Raw genomic sequence first — 19,470 nt, 5'->3', positions numbered from 1 at the left:
TAGAAACCATGGACTCAACAGTTAAAGAAAATGCAAAATGCAAAAAGCTTGTAACCCAAAATATCCAGGAAATCCAGGACACAATGAGAAGACCAAACCTAAGGATTATAGGCATAGATGAGAGTGAAAATTTACAACTCAAAGGGCCAGCAAATATCTTCAATAAAATTATGGAAGAAAACTTCCCTAACCTAAAGAGAGAGATGCCCATGAATATACAAGAAGCCTACAGAACTCCAAACAGACTGGACCAGAACAGAAATACTTCCCGTCACATAATAATCAAAACACAAAATGTTCTAAACAAAGAAAGAATACTAAAGGCAGTAAGAGAAAAAGGCCAAGTAACATATAAAGGAAGACCTATCAGAATCACAGCAGACTTTTCACCTGAGACTATGAAGGCTAGAAGGTCCTGAGCAGATCTCATGCAGACTCTAAGAGAACACAAATGCCAACCAAAACTACTATATCTAGCAAAACTCTCAATCACCATAGATGGAGAAACTAAGATATTTCATGACAAAACCAAGTTTACCCAATATCTATCCACAAACCCAGCCCTAAAAAGGATAATAGGAGGACAACACCAATACAAGGAGGGAAACTTCACCCTGGAAAAAGCAAGATAGTAACCTTTGATCAATTTGTTTTTCAAATTATTACTTTTGTGTTTGTGTGTGTTCATGTTTTTTTTATATGAGTTTGTGTAATCTTGTGATCATGCTCCCTAAAACTATACCCTGAGTTCATAGAGTTAATATTCTACATCTTTGGAAGTACTTGCACAGCACACTGAAAAGGCTCACTAAATATTAGATGATTATGATAAAACTAAGAAGGAGTTGTGAATGGAGAAGTTTAGAAACACCCCTTGTATTGAAACATTATAAGTTTTCACATTATAAGTTGTGAGTAAAGACATTCTTATTGCAAAAGTTGGCAGAATAATGATGGGGATGCCATTTTACTCAGATGAGCTTTACGGAGATGGCTCCATTCTCGATAATTGTCAAAAATGGGAACTAATTAAATTACCAAAACTTTCCTTTGCCTTTTGACATAATTCTATAAAGAGGAAGACTATATGGTAAAGTCTGGCATAATTAAGCCTCTCTATGCAGTATACTCTCATAAATTACACTGAGCTGTCTGCAGGTTTTTTTTTTTTTTAATTTCAGATTAAGTGCTTAACATGGTAGCAACAGAGATACAGAAATTGCTATTAATAGGTACTGGCAGACATTACATTCTCATCTAGCTAATAGGTGACTATATAACTTATTTTTCACACAGTATCCTTTGTTGAAGTGACATTTATACCCCTAATAATTTACATAATTAGGTTATAAATAGTCTTTTGGTGGAATTATGACAATGGTAAATTTTAAAGATATATGAATTACACTTGCAATTATTTCACAAAAAAAATTAGTTCAAAACAAAAAAGAAACTAACTAGGTATAGACATAAAAGAATCTAATTCTTGGGGGAAATTACCTTGCCATTCAAAAATTCCCAATAGTTAGGGTAGAAGTTGTCGGATAGAGAAAGTTAAGTATAGACCTGGATGACAAATATGTTGATAGAAATTTACACAAATGTAACACCTTCTTGACATGAGTACTTCTGGGATTAAAGGAAAAGGAATATTGTAGAAAGAAACAAAGTCAGAAGCAGCCTTTTATACTTTTTGTTATCTTGTTTTAAAAATTGACTATGTAAAAAATGAAGGCAGGAGCTTTGTAAAATTGACTAATGACATATTGTGTAGTTCAGTAATGCCCAGTGGTGGTAACCTGTAAATGTTGGTAATTAGAGAAATGAGGGAGAAATAATGAATTCTTGTTTTAAGAAATTTGTTTGTATCTCCTAAAATTATCAGAAACTATACCCATCATGTCAAATCTGCAACCATAATTGTCAAACATGAGTTGATCAAGGATAACAACCATAAACGTTTCAAAGTACATGGGGTAAAGACCACAAGGCTTCCATCCTACACACAGATACACAGACACACACAGACACATACACACACACACACACACACACACACACACACACACACGGCAAAGAAAGAGTGCTAAGAGTGAAAGAAATAGTCTTTCCTGGAAAAGAACACACCAATTGGTAGCCAACACCAAAGGTCAGTCCTGAAAAATATACAAACAAATAACATTGTACAGACTGAGCAGGTTTTATCTAGAAATGCATGTGTGTATATAATATACATATGTGTATATAATAATTAATGAAAAAAGGTTATAGATTTTATTTCATTTTTTTATTTTTTAAAACATTAAAATAGTTTAATACATAGAACTGGCTCCTTTTCTTTGAAAAGATAATTGCTCATTCTTATCCTGCTACTCTAAACCTATTTCTCACAGAACTTTGTACATTTATATTAACAATATTTATATAACTTTATCTTTTCTTGGTTATTTTATTTATTTACATTTCAAATGTTATTCCCATTCCCAGTTTCCATTCACAAATCCCCTGTCCCTTCCCACCTCTACCCTGCCTCTATGAGGGTGCTCCTCCACCAACTGCATCATTCAGCCTCCACAGGATGAAGAGGATCCCCTCACATTGAAAAGGCCATCCTCTGCTACATATGCAGCTGGAGCCATGGGTCCCTCCATGTGTACTCTTTGGTTGGTCATTTAGTCCCTGGGAGCTTTGGGGGGTCTGGTTGGTTGATATTGTTGTTCTTCCTATGGGGTTGCAAACCCCTTGAGCTCCTTCAGTCTTTTCTGTAACTCCTCTACTGGGGTCCCTGTGCTCAGTCCTACTGTTTGGCTGTGAGCATCCACATCTGTATTCATCAGGCTCTGGAACTGTCTCTCGGGGATAGCTATAATCTCTGGAGGTAGAGGGAGGGAGGGTTCTGGGAGGGAGAGAGGAGGGAAAGGGAAAAATTGGGGCAGGATCAGGTGCAGGAGGACACTGGGAAAAGTACAGAGTATCAGGAATTTGAATGGAGGTAGTAAGTTGTGGGGGATGGGGAACTGGGGGCAGCTATGAGGATGTACCAGATGCCAGGGATACAAAGGGTTTCCAGGACCCAACAGGGATGACATTAGCTGAAATATCCAACAAAGGGGAGAGAGAACCTGTAGAGACCATATCCAGTGGATAGGCATGACCCCTGGTTGAAGGATGGGGCCACCCAACCATCTCAAAAATATTAACTTAGAATTGCTCATGTCAAAAGGAAATTCAGGAACTAGTAATGGAGCAGAGACTGAAGGATAGGTCATCCAGAGACTGCCCCACCTAGGGATCCATCCCATCTGTAGACACCAAAACTAGACACTATTGCTGATGACAAGAAGCACTTGCCATGGATTTTAAAGAGTAAGAAGAGTTATAAGAGAGGTTTGGGGGAGATGAAATGGAAGGAAAAAATATTATAATATAAAAAATAAAATGAAAATAAATTAGGAAACAAGACACATTTTTAAACTCACATTTCCACTGACCTATTATTATACTTCTACCTGAAGCATACATGTTTTAACTACTTTACAATTGCTTTCCTGAAAAACATTGTTTCATAGTCACTACCAGTCCTGGTTGTTTTTTGCTAACTTGATAAAACTAGATTTCTCTAGGATGAGGAACCTTAGTTGAGAAAACCTTGCAGGTTGAGTCTATGAGACATTTTCTTACTTAATGATCATTATGGGAGTGTCTGAAGGATAGGTCATCCAGAAACTGTCCCACCTAGGGATCCATCCCATCTGTAGACACTGTGAACAGTACCACCACTGGTCAGGTGGTCCTCAGGTGAATAAGGATAGATGCCTAAAATCATGTGGATAAACTCCATGAGTAATATTTTCCCCATGGTCTCTGCTTCAATTTCTACCTCTAGGTCCCTGCCTAGAATTTCTGTACTGCTTTCTTTTGAAAAATGTAAGAAAGTTTACTGTTAAATTTCTTTCCAAATGGCTTTGGTCATAGTATAATTTTAGTGACTTTTAAAGATTTACATATTATTTCCATTTTAGGTGTTTAAGTATTTCTGTGAATATATGTCTGTGAATCCCATGTATACTTGATGCTGGAGGTGTTCATAAAAGAGCATTAGATAATTTAGGATGATTGTGAGAACTCAGAATCAAACCCAGGTTCTCCAAAAGAGACACGAGTGCCCATTATTGCAACTGGTTAGAAGTAAACAAATCATTTATAAAAATTTCAATGGATGACATAGAAGTAAATAGATTTTGAAGCTTAGAGTCATTTTGCGTTGGAGATTTAAGTGAAAGAATATTCCCCAAAGACTTTTAAGTCATATCACAGCATAGACCATTAAGCACTCTGTACTCTTAAACATTGAACTTGTATTTTTGACATGATAGTCTACCTAAGTGACCCAAAAAACTCCACTTGAGAGCTCCTACAGCTGATAAACAACTTCAGCAAAGTGGCAGGTTATAAAATCAACTCAAGCAAATCAGTGGCCTTCCTATACTCAAAGGATAAGCAGGCTGAGAAAGAAATTAGGGAAATGACCCCCTTCACAATAGCCACAAACAGTATAAAGTATCTTGGGGTGACTCTTACCAAACAGGCGAAAGATCTGTATGACAAGAACTTCAAGACTCTGAAGAAGGAAATGGAAGAAGACCTCAAAAAATGGGAAAACCTCCCATGCTCATGGATCGGTACAATCAATATAGTTAAAATGGTCATTTTGCCTAAAGCACTATACAGATTCAATGCAATACCCATCAAAATCCCAACTCAATTCTTCACAGAGTTAGAAAGAGCAATTATCAAATTCATCTGTTTTCATTTTCATTGTGTTCTAAAAAGTCTTTAATTTCTTTCTTTATTTCTTCCTTGACCAAGGTATCATTGAGTAGAGTATTGTTCAATTTCCACGTGTATGTGGGTTTTCTGTTGTTTCTGTTGCTATTGAAGACCACTTTTATTCCATAGTGATCAGATAGGAGGCATGGGATTAGTTCTATCTTCTTATATTTGTTGAGGTCTGTCTTGTGACCAATTATATGGTCGATTTTGGAGAAGGTACCATGAGGTGCTGAAAAAAAGGTATATTCTTTTGTTTTAGGATAGAATGTTCTATATATATCAGTTAAATCTAATTGGTCCAAAGCTTCAATTAGTTTCATTGTGTCCTTGTTTAGTTTCTGTTTTCCTGATCGGTCCATTGAGGAAAGTGCAGTGTTGAAGTCACCCACAATTATTGTGTTAGGTGCAATGTGTGCTTTGAGTTTTAATAAAGTTTCTTTTATGAAAGAGGGTGCCCTTGCATTTGGAGCATAGATGTTCAGGATTGAGAGTTCTTCTTGTATTGTATCCCAGACTTCTCACTTCTCACTAAACAGGTTCTATCTTCCAAATGATTCTTCTGAAAATAGAGAGTTCACTTGATTTGTCTCACACATTTATAGAATGCCATAAATAGTAACAATGCATCTCAATGCTGTTTTATTAGAGAATATTCCACTCACAATCCCAATCCCAATAGAAAGTCTATTTTTCTTTGTTACTTATATTAGGAGAAGGTACATAAATTGGCCTTTCAGAAAGTAATATGAACACGCAGAAGAGGTCACATTCCTCCTTTAACTTTTTCTCTTATGCTTTTATTCCTAGACAAAAACAATTAGTAATTTATACAATATAGTTCCTTAGATATACTTTTAATAAGTAAGGTGACAAGGAATTGGATACTATGCTCATATATCAAAGTCACAGCGATTGAATGTATACTAGGTGTCTGACTCATCTTTGAAGTGACCTTCTTTCCACTTACTTCCTTCTCTCCATGTATTTACCATCTTCTGTTCAGAATACAGAAACACAATTTGTGCATCTTTGAGGAGCTGACAGGAATAAGAATGGGAGAATTTCTCTAGGAATGAGAATAAAGAAATCTCTCCAGTGCAAATGAAGGGAGCCTGCTTTAGGTGAAGGGCTGACTTTTTAGCTGTGAATAAAGAATAAGGCTTAGAGCAACACAAGGCTCAGAGTTGATAACTTAGACTGTCATCAAAGCATTTCCCAGCAACCCTGCCTGTTTTACAATAGTGTAGATGCATGTTCACAATCCTCAGACATAAACCTCTTTGTCCTTGAAAGAAGGCAAGAGAAATAAATAAATGAACAAATTTAGTTACTAAAATATTCACTTTGATATCTCTAAACGAAACAAAAGATCTCAAACTCCATTCCCTCTGGCAAGTGTGATTCTTCAGACATCAAGGAAGAGATTGCATCCAGAAAGATTTAATTTGAATCAAGGCAGAAGAAAAGGTAGGCACAGTGATGTATAATTGAAAATTCTACCAGTAGTAATATATTTATATCAACTTACAATTTGAATTTAAACAAATTTAAACTGACTATGTTTTTCCAATAGCAACATTAATAACCTGACCTCAGTGCTATATTAAGTATATTTACAAAACAAACAGCAGTAGCTGTATAAATAGAGTATTGATCTTTAAGTAAGCCAAGAACTGAAATTTCAGAGTGGTCAACCTTGAAATACAAAAAAGAAAAATTCAAGATCAACCAGTTATATTTACAGATTTGTGTATATATTTATACATATGCTGTGTGTGTATGCATGTGTGTGCATAAAAGAACTATAAAAATATGTACACTAAAAGAACAATAGTCTATCAGTTTGAGAATGGTGTTCCATGGGAATATTTGGAGGGATGGAACATGGTACGACTGAAGTGAGAAACCAAAAAAGGCAAAACGTGACTCTCTCTCTCTCTCTCTCTCTCTCTCTCTCTCTCTCTCTCTCTCTCTCTCTCTTTCTCTCTCTCTCTCTCTCTCTCTCTCTCTCTCTGTGTGTGTGTGTGTGTGTGTGTTTATTCAATACAAAATGCAAACATTGTTATATACCAAAATTCATCTTTGTTTTCAGAATTTGTCATAATGTGAAGATTCATGCTAAATATATTTACACATAAATATCTATCAGCATATATGGCATACAAATTGGAGAAACTATAAATATTTGTGGAATTGTTTAATTTATAACAAATATATGATCAATAGAAACAATTATTAACCAAAAAGTCTTCAAAATTTTTAGTGACAAAAAGAATGTGGGATATCTTGTACATGAAAATACTCACATATAAATAACCGGTTATAAAAATTAGTGTCTGTTTGTATATCTTACCAACTTAAAAATAGATCCAATTTCCCACGTGCAGCACTGTATCTTTAGGTCTCTCTCTTCTACAATCTTAGTATATATCTGTACAATGTAAATGTGATTCAAATTAGTTAAAATAAAACAACACATTTTAATAAGATAAAAATTTTCATGAAATCTCCAAGTGAATGTCAAATGTACTCATTATATTTATTTAATTTCAGAGGCCATGAAAAACCGAAATGAGATAGAACTCGAAATCATTGAAAAAACATTATTGAAATTAATGCTGGTCTAATAGGTGATTCAAAGCAGAAATGCTTCTAATATCCCAATATCAAAGAGAAGTTGATAAAAAATGTTTGAATGGTTTAACATAAAGTGTTTCATTTCAATGTTTTAACAGTAAAACAACTTTTCATTAATTTTTATTCCTAATAAAAACTAGATTACGGCTACTGAATTATATCAAGTCCAAGTGGATCAAGTACCTACACATAAAGCCAGACACACTGAAGCTTATAGAGGATAAAGTGGGGAAGAACCTTGAACACATGGGCACTGGGTAAAATTTCCTGAATAGAACATCAATGGCTTATGCTCTAAGAATAAGAATCGACAAATGGGACCTCATAAAACTGCAAAGATTCTGTACAGCAAAGGACACAGTCAATAGGACAAAATGGCAACCCACAAATTGGGAAAAGATCTTTACCAATCCTACATCTGATAGAGGGCTAATATCCAATGTATACAAAGATCTCAAGAAGTCAGACTTCAGAGAGACAAATAACCCTATCAAAAACTGAGGTACAGAGCTAAACAGGAAATTCTCAACTGAGGAAACTCAACTGGCCCTGAAGCACCTAAAGAAATGTTCAGGATCAGTTATAAAGGAAATGCAAATCAAAACAACACTGAGATTCCACCTCACATCAGTCAGAATGGCTAAGATGAAAATCAAGGGGACAGCAGATGCTGGAGAGGATATGGAAAAAAAGGAACACTTCTCCATTGTTGGGATTGTAAGCTGGAAAAAACAGTCTAGGAATCTGTTTGGCGGTTCCTCAGAAACCTAGATATAGTACTACCTAAAGACCCAGCTATACCACTCCTGGCATAAACCCAGAAGATGTTCCAACATGAAAAAAGGACACATGCTCCACTGTGTTTATATTGGCCTTATTTATAATAGCTAGAAGCTGGAAAGAACCCAAATGTCCTTCCACAGAGGAATGGATACAGAAATTGTGGTATATATACACAATGGAGTACTATTCAGCTATTAAAAAGAATGAATTCATGAAATTCTTAAGCAAATGGATGGAACTAGAAAGTGTCATCCTGATCGAGGTAACCCAATCACAAAAGAACACACATGGTATGCACTCACTGACAAGTGGATGTTAGCCCAAAAGCTCAAAATAAACAAGTTACAATTCACAGACCACAGGAAGCTCAAGAAGGAGAACTGAAGTGGGGATGCTTTGTTTCTTCTGAAAAAAGGAACAAAATACTCACAGGAGCAATAATGGAGACAAAGTGTGTAGCAGAGACTGAAGGAAAGCCCACCTGTCCTACCTGGAGATTCATCCTATAAATAGTCACTAAACCCAGACACTATTATGGACCACAAGAAGTGCATACTGAAAGGAGCCTGTTGTGGTTGTTTCCTGAGGGACACTGCCAGAACCTTACACATACAGAGGCAGATGTTAGTAGCCAATCATTGGACTGGAACATGGGGTCCCCAATGGAGAAGTTGGAGGGCCCACTGGAGGAACTGATGGGGTTTATAGCCCCTTGGGAAGAACAATGAGGTTGGCTACCCAGACACCCCAAGACTCCCACAGACTAAACCATCAATCAAGGGGCACACATGGTTCTAGCCAAAATTGTGGCAGAAGAATGCCTTGTTAGGCATCAGTTGGAGGAGAGGTCCTTAGTCCTGTGAAGGCTCAATAGATGCCCCAACAAAGGAAAATCAAGGGGATGGAGGGACATATACTTGGAGGCAGGGGGTAGGAGGATGGGTTGAGGGTTTTAGGGAAGGTTTTGCATTTGAAATGTAAGTGAAGATTATTTTCATTAAAAAATGATCTTTAAATGAAACATTAAGCATATTGAGTTTGATATTTATTTTCACATTAAATATACAATCTCATTATTTTCATCAATGTCACTAGGATCTATCATCGTTTGCTTTACTGAGATCCTGGTAGGAAGTCTTTTCCTAAGGACTATTCTTTGATATTGAGGATTTCTCATATTATTCCCAGGGTCTGTTGAGAAGCCTCTGTCTTTATCTTGGTGATCATCTCATTATTGTTAATTTTAAGAGAGTGGACCAAATAATATCTAGTTTCTTTTAAAATACAGCCTTTAAGATATAAAAAAAGATATAAAATACCAACAATTATTTTACTCAGCCTTCTCTTACATGTTATTTCTCTTCGTTCCTTCATCTACTTTCTGTTAATACTTGAAATACACATTTAATTAGCATGACAAGAATACCCTTAACCTGAACATAATACTGTTGAGAAATAAGCACTAAATTTAAGTAATAATTTTTATTTTCTTTAGGAACTCTCAACATATTTGAGTACCTCATAAAGGAACATAAGATGTGCTTAACACACTGAAAAGTTCAGAGAAGCATTTTACTGTGATCATTGTGAACCTTGGAGCTAGAGAGGACTCAGTACACAGCCCCATTTACACTAATTAAATACCTTTGGGAAAATTATTGACTATATTTAAGCCATATTTTCCTGATCTCAAGACTCAGAATACATTTCTAATAAGGGTTGAATGAAAATTTAAATTAGGTAAACGTTAATTACCTCATACATAGAAATAATCCCTTAGAAACAATGAGTTTCGTGTTATTTCTATGTTTCTTGCTCTTCCTCCTCATTGAAGTCACACATAGTATAATTGTAAGGGAATAGATTCTTGCAGATGGACATGAAACCAATAGAAGTCCTGTTGAGTTGAACACAATAAACTTCAAAGTTAATATGAAGTGCTCTTAAACACTGAAACACAATGAATTGAAAGGTAACCACCGAATTAAAACTTTAGCATACTATATCATCAATTTTGATGTGGAAAATTATGTTTGCCATGTGATCAGTTTATTCAATAAACAGTCTTAAAGTAACTAGAGTGATATTCCAAGTCTTTATACATACATAATCCTGGCAAGTTGAATTGGGAACCACTTAGAATCAACTACGTGGATTGGCTTACTGTGTATCATCCAAATATCAACTCTAAACGATACTCATATGTTTTCCCTTCTCTCACTAGGGCTCATTACAGTTATTGGCTATCATGTATTAAAAACAAAGTTTTGTGACTTGTGGGAAGCCAGGCATAATTTATTGCCCTCTGTCCTCTCAAATCTAAAGGAATGAAAACACAGTCATTACATCCATTGCAAGATATATTGCTAATTAATACTAGGTAAACAATTAGAGTGCCAGCACAAGATGGAATACTCATAGTCACAAGAATCTGACAAGAGGTAGTATATAGGAATGAGAGTGGTAACTGAAGAAATGCCATCTCCAAAAGACAAGAGAGCATTGGCCTCTCACCTGAAGGAATCCTGAAGAGAAGGTTACTGACAGGAACAAGGCTCTTTTATGTTAAAAGGCAGTGAGTTTGAAGCCTGCACCCAGAGTGGGAGACAGTGACTACAGCCAGTTGACTGACTAATCTGACCATCTGATATTGTATCATGAAATCTTATTGCACTCTTCCAGAAACCAAAAGACAAAGACATTTTCTTCATGTAGTTCATAAACCTCAGAACATTAAAGGAAAATCCATAATGTGGAGTTAAGAGTGGATCGGAAAGAATAAAAAAATAAAGTGAAATGTGTGGCTTACCTCTACTACCTCATTCCAGAATAAATATTTAATTCTTGAATGCGAATGACTTTAAGGATGCCTTGGGTGTGATTGAAGTTTGTAGAAAACTCCTTCCAAAAGACAAAATTTTGGGGGACTGGATTAGTAACATCTGTCTTCAGACTCTGACATTACTTCAGATAATGTAGGATACTTCCAGAAGGGACATCATTATTTCAACATTTTTAAGGCACACACAATCAGACACAATTGGTTATTGTAGGTAGGTGACCATCCCTCTTGTTTGATCTGAGTTTTCAAAGCTACTTTTTCTTCTTGTCGTATTCTCAATGTGAGATGGTGATCAGGGCTGAATACTAGTGCAAGCAGTAGACTACTCAATCCTCCTCTCAAACTCCTAGCCACTACAGAACATAAAAATCTAGTGTTTGTTTCTAAGAACCTATGTTTGTAAAATTTTGTCTCTTGAGAAACTTAATGCTGAGAATTTTGTTTGTATAAAAGAATATTTCAGAAATTTAATAAGACCATTTTTGAATATAAGAATTACATAATCCAGCTTAAATATAAGCATATTGTGTAAGGATATTTATATGAATCTCCTTTTTGAAGTCATAGCAGACATGAGGGAAGAGGCAGGATGAAGACAAAGAGAAGGATGCAGACATGTGCCTTAATAAAACCCTTAATAGAACTGGAGACATGCAGCCTGAAGTGTCCTGTAAAATACTGCTGCTATGCAAAGAAGCTATATTGAGCAAAGTAAAAGACTCCACTTGAGTGAAAGTGATCTTTAGATACATGTAAATCTATCTCAAATTTTGAAATCCCATATAACAGGACAGGAAATAATAAAAAGTTGTCAAAACATAATTGAGCACCACTAACAAGGTGACAGAAAAAGTTGAGCAAGCTTACTAGTACTCAACTATAATTAAGATTTTATTTGAAAAGATAGAGGTGACAATATTTTATAACAGAGTAGAATTTCTGTGCTTGAATATGATTTACTGGAAGCATAATGGTAATTGTTTTCAATTGCCACTGTGAATCAAAATCAGCTTCGGAAATTAATAAAATACGCAAAACAAAATCAGAAAATCAAACCGTTAATGGTTTTGCCACCACAATTGATCTGGGAGTAGAGCTGGTTAGTTTTATTTTATGCTTGTTGGTTTTTTATTTGTCTTCCTAAGGCAAATTTGTTTCTCCATTGTGGCTTGCTGATACTAATGGTATAATTGACCTGGAATTTTTCTTTGCCAGGTAAGAAGATACGGCCATGCATTATGACTATCTTACTAAGCGATAGTGTGAAATTATACTAGTGACATTCACTGAGAAGATGAATAAAATACATACTTGATCTGCCTCTTTTTGCTGTTGAAGATGATGTCATAAATTATATACAAGCCATTTGTAAAATGCTAAGTACTGCTTATATACTTGGACTAATTTTTGCTGTTTGTAGTAAAGGCATAATGAGAGCACATGTCTTCAAGGATTTTAGACCTTTAACTAATAATTTCAAAATTACTTGATTGCATTAATGACTGAACTAAACAATCATAAGAGTCATTTAATAAATTGCATACAGTTTTAAGTACATTGAGGAAGTGGTCAATAATTTACATAGTTATATACCTGTCTTAGTCAGGGTTTGTATTCCTGAATAAATACATCATGAAAAAGAAGCAACTTGGGGAGGAAAGGGTTTATTTAGCTTACACATCCACATTGCTGTTCATCACCAAAGGAAACCAGGACAGGCACTCACACAGGGCAGGAACTTGAATGCAGGAGCTGATGGAGGCCATGGAGGGGTGTTGTATACTGGGTTGCTTCACTGGCTTGCTCAACTTGCTTTGTTATAGAACCCAAGACCATCAGCCCAGGGATGGCACCACTCACAGTGGGCTGAGCCCAGCCCTCTTGATCATTAATTGAGAAAATGTCTTACTGCTGGATATCCTGGAGTCATTTCCTCAAAGAAGACTCCTTTCTCTGTGACAACTTCAGCTTGTATTAAGTTGACACACATGACCAGCCAGTACAATCCCCAATGTTCTCTATGCTCACCAATCAAAATGTGGCTAGACCAAGAACCAAAAGTATTGGCCTCATCACAAGCAATAGCTTGTGAATTGTCACCTTTTGAAAATCACCTCAGATTTTCTACCTACAAATCTATAGTTTAACAAGATCCCTGTGTGGGGGGTGTTTGGAATTGGAGGTACACAGAGATTTCAGTAATACTCTCACATATGTCTAGATGTCTCCATGACAGAACTAAGATCAGTATTATTTAGCCAACTCTATAGATCTGAGCTAAAAGTCCAGGACCTCCAATGGAAAAATGAGAGATGTGTCTGTACTTTTTCCTCTGACAGCCACATGTTCTCCATGACATGAATGCACACCTAAATAAATAAACTAATTTTAAAAATAGATATAAATTTATAAAAGATACTTGTGATTCTGTCAAAACTACAGGATTCAGTCAATCATCCCTTCCCCACTATGTTCATAGCAGCCCTATTTGTAGTAGCCAGAATCTGGAAAGAACCTAGGTGTCCTTCAACAGAGGAATGGATACAAAAAATGTAGTATATTTACACAATGGAGTACTATTCAGCCATTAGAAACAATGAATTCATGAAATTCTTAGACAAATGGATGGGGCTGGAGAACATCATACTAAGTGAGGTAACCCAGTCTCAAAAGATCACTCATGGAATGCACTCACTGATAAGTGGATATTAGCCTATAAACTTTGAATACCCAGGACATAATCCACAAATTATACGATGTCCAAAAAGAATTGAGGAGTGGCCCCTTGTTCTGGAAAGACTCAGTGCAAGAGTATAGGGGAATTCCAGAACAGGGAAGTGGGAAGGGGTGGATGGAAGAACAGGGGGACAGAAGAGGGCTTATGGAACTTGCAGGGAGTGGGGACCCAGAAAAGGGGAAATCATTTGAAATGTAAATAAAAAATATATCAATAAAAAAAAAAAGAAAGAAGTTAGGGAAATGACACTCTTCACAATAGCCACAAACAATATAAAGTATCTTGATGTGACTCTAACCAAACAAGTGAAAGATCTATATGACAAGAACTTCAGGTCTCTGAAGAAGGAAATCCAAGAAGACCTCAGAAAATGGAAAAATCTGCCATGCTCGTGGATTGGCAGTATTAATATAGTTAAAATGGCCATCTTGCCAAAAACAATCTACAGATTCAACACAATCCCCATCAAAATCCCAACTCAGTTCTTCATAGTGTTAGAAAAAGCAATTCTCAAATTCATCTGGAATAACAAAAAACCCAGGATAGCTAAAACTATTCTCAATAAAAGAACTTCTGGGCGAATCAGTATCCCAGACTTCAAGCAATACAACAGAGCAATAGTGTTAAAAACTGCATGGTATTGGCACAGTGACAGGCTAGTGGACCAATGGAATAGAATTGAAGACCCAGTAGTGAATCCACACACCTATGGTCACTTGATCTTTGATAAAGGAGCAGAAAACATCCAATGAAAAAATGATAGCCTTTTCAACAAATGGTGCTGGTTCAACTGGAGGTCAGCATATAGAAGAATGCAAATTGATCATTGATCCATTTTTTTTTAGGTTGTTTGAAAATTTTATTGGGATCCTCTTGGCCAACAACTCAATTGAAATCAACCCAGTCCCCACAATGCAAGCTTTGCATGGCTATAAAAAATGACCAGTTGAGACTGCATATTCCACATTATTAAGAGTCCACATTAGAACCACTTTCAATATATTCCCAGAACTTTCCACCCACTGTTTCTATACCACGCCAAGTGCCCCCCAATTCCAGTCTTCTCACACTTCACTCTCTCCCTCTATCCCATCTAACCCTCAACCCAGTCCCTTCTGTTTCCATCTCTACCAACCTCCAGTCAACTACTAAAGAATATTTTATTTCTCTTTCCACGATAGATCCATGACTCCCCAAGAGCCTTCCTCTTTATCTAACACCTTTTAGTCGAAAGGTTGTAGCTTGGTTATCACTTACTTAATAAATAATATTTTAAGTGAGAACATATCATATTTCTCTTTCTGGGTCTGCATCACCTCAGACTGCTTTTTATCTTCTTCTAACCATTTGCCTGCAAATTTTATGTTTTCATTTTTTTAAACAGCTGAGTAAGAGAGGAAAGATCTATAGCCATCCTACCTGGATTTATGGCAGGCATGGCTGGTGGCTGCAGAGGAAATGCCTGCTGGAGTTAAGTGCTGAGATATAGCAATGACTGGGAAAAGTGAGTTTAGTTGGGGATGGTCTGTGGAATTTACAGGAGTCATGGGTAAGTGAGAATGTCAGATGCACATGCTAATCTGTTCAGTCCTAGGGATGAATCTGAAGTATTGAATGCTAGAGAAGGCCATATAACCAATTTATTTTAACAGCTGAATAATACTATATTGTGCAATTTTCTTCATCCACTATTCTATTAAGCTTGTTTCTAGTTTCAGGCTCTTATGAATGAAGCCACAACGAACATGATTGAGCAAGTTTACTTGTGGTAAATGCATCCTTTGACTATATGCACAAGAGTACTATAGCTGGGGCTTGAGGTTGATTGATGTACAACTTTCTAAGAAAAAACCATATTGAGTTGACCTTAAACTCTACTACAGAGCAATAGTGATAAAAACTGTTTGGTATTGGTATGCAGACAGGCAGGAAGATCAATGGAACAGAATTGAAGACCCAGAAATGTACCCACACACGTATGGTCACTTGATATTTGACAAAGGAGCTAAAAACATCCAGTGGAGAAAAGACAGCATGTTTAACAAATTGGTGCTAGATCAACTAGAGATCTGCATGCAAAAAAATTCAAATTCCCCCATTCTTATCTCCTTGTACAAAGCTCAAATTCAAGTGCATCAAGGATCTACACATAAAACCAGACACACTGAAGCTTGTAGAGGAGAAAGGGGACAAATCTTGAACACGCACAGGGGAAAAGTTCCTGAACAGAACACCAATGACTTATGCTCTAAGAACAAGAATCAACAAATGGGACCTCATAAAACTGCAAAACTTCTGTTAAGCAAAGGACACAGTCAATAGGACAAAATGACAACCAACAAATTGGGAAAAGATTTTTACCAACCTAACATCCGATAGAGGGCTAATATCCAATTTATACAAAGAACTCAAGAAGTTAGTCTCCAGAGAATCAAGTAACCCTTTTAAAAATTTGGTTACCGAGCTAAACAGGGAATTCTCAACTGAGGAAACTCGAATGGTCTTAAGCCCCTAAAGAAATGTTTAGCATCCTTAGTTATCGGGGAAATGAAAATCAAAACTACACTGAGATTCCACTTTATACCAGTCAGAATGGCTAAGATGAAAAACCAAGGGACAGCTGTTGTTGGAGAGGATGTGGGGGAAAAAAGGAACACTTCCATTGTTGGTGGGATTGCAAGCTGATAAAACCACTCTGAAAATCAGTTTGGCAATTCCTCAGAAAATTAAACATAGTACTACCAGCAAACACAGCTATACCACTCCTGGGCAAATACCCAGAAGATGTTCCTACGTGTAATAAGGACACATGCTCCACTATTTTCATAGCTGCCTCATTTATAATAGCCAGAAGATGGAAAGAATCCAGATGTCCCTCCACAGAGGAATGGATACAGAAACTATGGTATATATACACAATAGAGTACTATTCAGCTATTAAAACAATGAATTCATGAAATTCTTAGGCAAATGGATGGAGCTAGAAAGTGTCATCCTGAGTGAGGCAACCCAATGACAAAAGAACACACATGGTATGCACTTACTAATAAGTGAATGTTAGCCCAAAAGCTCAAAATAAACAAGTTGCAACTGACCCAGCTCAAGAAGAAGGAAGACTTATGTGAGGGTGCTTTGGTTCCTCAAAGAAAGGGATCAAAATAGCCGCAGGAGCAATAAGAGAGACAATATGTGGAGCAGATACTGAAGTAAAGGCCCCCCAGAGACTGACCTGGAGATTCATCCTATAAGCAGTCACCAAATGCTGACACTACTATGGATGACAAGAAGTGTATACCAAAAGGAGCATGCCATGGTTGTCTCTGGAGGGGCCCTATCAGAGCCTTACAAAGATAGAGGCAGATGCTAGCAACCAACTCTTGGACTGAGCATGGGGTCCCCAATGCAGGAGCTGGAGGATGGTCCAGAAGAGCTGAAGGGGTTTACAGCCCCATGGGAAGAACAATGATTTCGGCCACCCAGATGCTCCAAGATTCCCAGGAACTGAGCCATCAACCAAGGGGCACACATGCTTCGAGCCAAAAATGTGGCAGAGGAAGGCCTTGTTGGGAATCAGTGGGAGGAATGCCCCTTGGTCAGGTAAAGGCTCAACAGAGGTCTGAACAAAGGGAAGCTGAGGAGTGGGGAGGAGGGAGTGTGTTAGGTGGAGAGGCATATATGTGGAGGCAGGGGGAATGAGGAATAGGAGGGGTTGGGGGTCTTAGGGGAGGTGGGATATCAGGAAATGTTTTACCATTGGCAATGTAAATGAAGACAATATTCAATTTAAAAAGGTGTGCAGTTAAAAAACAAAACAAAACAAAACAAAATGACATTTTAAAAATAGGAAATAGATATAAATAAAAAAAAAAGTCAAAGTGGAATTGCAAATGGTTGAGAAATACTTTAAGACAAATATCTGCATCCTGCACATTTAGCTATCAGGGAAATGCACATTAAAACTATTTTGAGATTCCAACTCACACCGCCAGAATGGCTATTATCAATAACATGTAAAATCTCATGCTGTCCAGGATGTAGTGCAAAGAAACAGTTTTTCATTACTGGAAATTGATCCATTCTTATCTCCTTGTACTAAGCTCAACTCCAAATGGATCAAGGACCTCTACATAAAACCAGACACACTGAAACTAATAGAAAAGAAACTGGGGAAAACCCTTGAGGACATGGGCACAGGGGAAAAGTTCCTGAACAGAACATAATGATCAATTCTTAACAGTGATTTTGATTTATTTAACTAATCACTATTAGATCCCATGGAAACATATGAATTTAATATCCTCATTCCAGATGAGATGTTTTGAACAGAAGTAATTAGACTCTATGTGATCAAAGTTCCCCACTGACTATACCAATATGTCTTTTATTCCCTATTTTTCAAAGCCACAAACTCATTTTACTCAGTCTGGGCTCAAACTAATTTGCATTCTTAGGGGTGCCTAACAGACATAGCTTAATGTTTGGAAAATGTCTCTCTAGTTATTAAAGATACATCCTTGTAACTTTAATTTGATGAGAATCTTATAATTTAGAAAGAGTTAAAAGAGCAGAGCATACTTTCATTATACAGACATGAAATAACGAAAAGAGAAGTAAACAGCTTTATCTTTAGATTTTCTCTAGAAAATCTGTGCTTCAATTAATTATCCTGTCTTAAGCCATTCCCTAGACTCTGCACAAATTAGGAGTGTTTGAGTGCAAATTAAATAAGGTGAAATCTTAACAAACGACAGCAGCATCAGTCACTCTGGCACCAACAGACCCTGCATACTGAGTGAGGAAAATTCTTCTTGCAGCCTCAGATTTCCCTCCACATCTAATTGGATATAAATTGCAGCCTATTTATGCCATATCTAGGAAGAGATGACTGTGGGAGAGTGTCATGGACCTTAGGTATATTGCAGTTTCTGATTAATTTGTTTCCTTGGGAGGTAATGATTTTTGAAAACTGTGGCAATACAATATGAGCAGGGCAACAAGATGTGGCAGGAAAGATGTTGCTTTCAAACCTCTGCATGAAAAAAGGCAGAATTTAGGGTATTTATTAATCTACCTGGCTTTGGTGGAAGGAGATTGGAACTGCCACTAGAGGCAACTGTCAATTTCACTTTAGACAATATAAGAATGAAGAGAGACAGTAAGCCCTAGATAATTTTCAACAATGGAGGCCAGGCAGATTTTACTCAAAATACATTTCTACATCATCACATCTTTAGCCTCTGAAATGGTACCATGTCATGAATAAATGCACTTGCAAAATGCCAACCTTAGTGCCAGAGATAATAGACTAAGCTATTTACAAGGCCAAACCTGTTTTACATCAATATGTAACAGTATTTATCATGTTCACTGTCTCTCTTCATTGAATTCTACATGATTGTTGATTGATTTATCACTATCTACAGGAATACTCCATTCTACAAGCAAAGAAAAACATGCATTGCTGCATTGACTGTGGCAATGTGAGAGTGGTAACTTTGGCTGTGACCTAATTGTAATTCTCCATGGAAACAGTTCTAGATATTGCCTAAGATTGGAGTCATGACTCATTTCAGAATTTCTAGGCTGTGTGCTGGAATGGGTTCTTTAGGACTCTACATATAAGCATACATTTCTACTC

The sequence above is a fragment of the Apodemus sylvaticus genome, chromosome 5, assembly GCF_947179515.1.
Source record: "Apodemus sylvaticus chromosome 5, mApoSyl1.1, whole genome shotgun sequence".
NCBI classification, from domain to species: domain Eukaryota; kingdom Metazoa; phylum Chordata; class Mammalia; order Rodentia; family Muridae; genus Apodemus; species Apodemus sylvaticus.
This window is presented reverse-complemented; position numbering follows the sequence as displayed.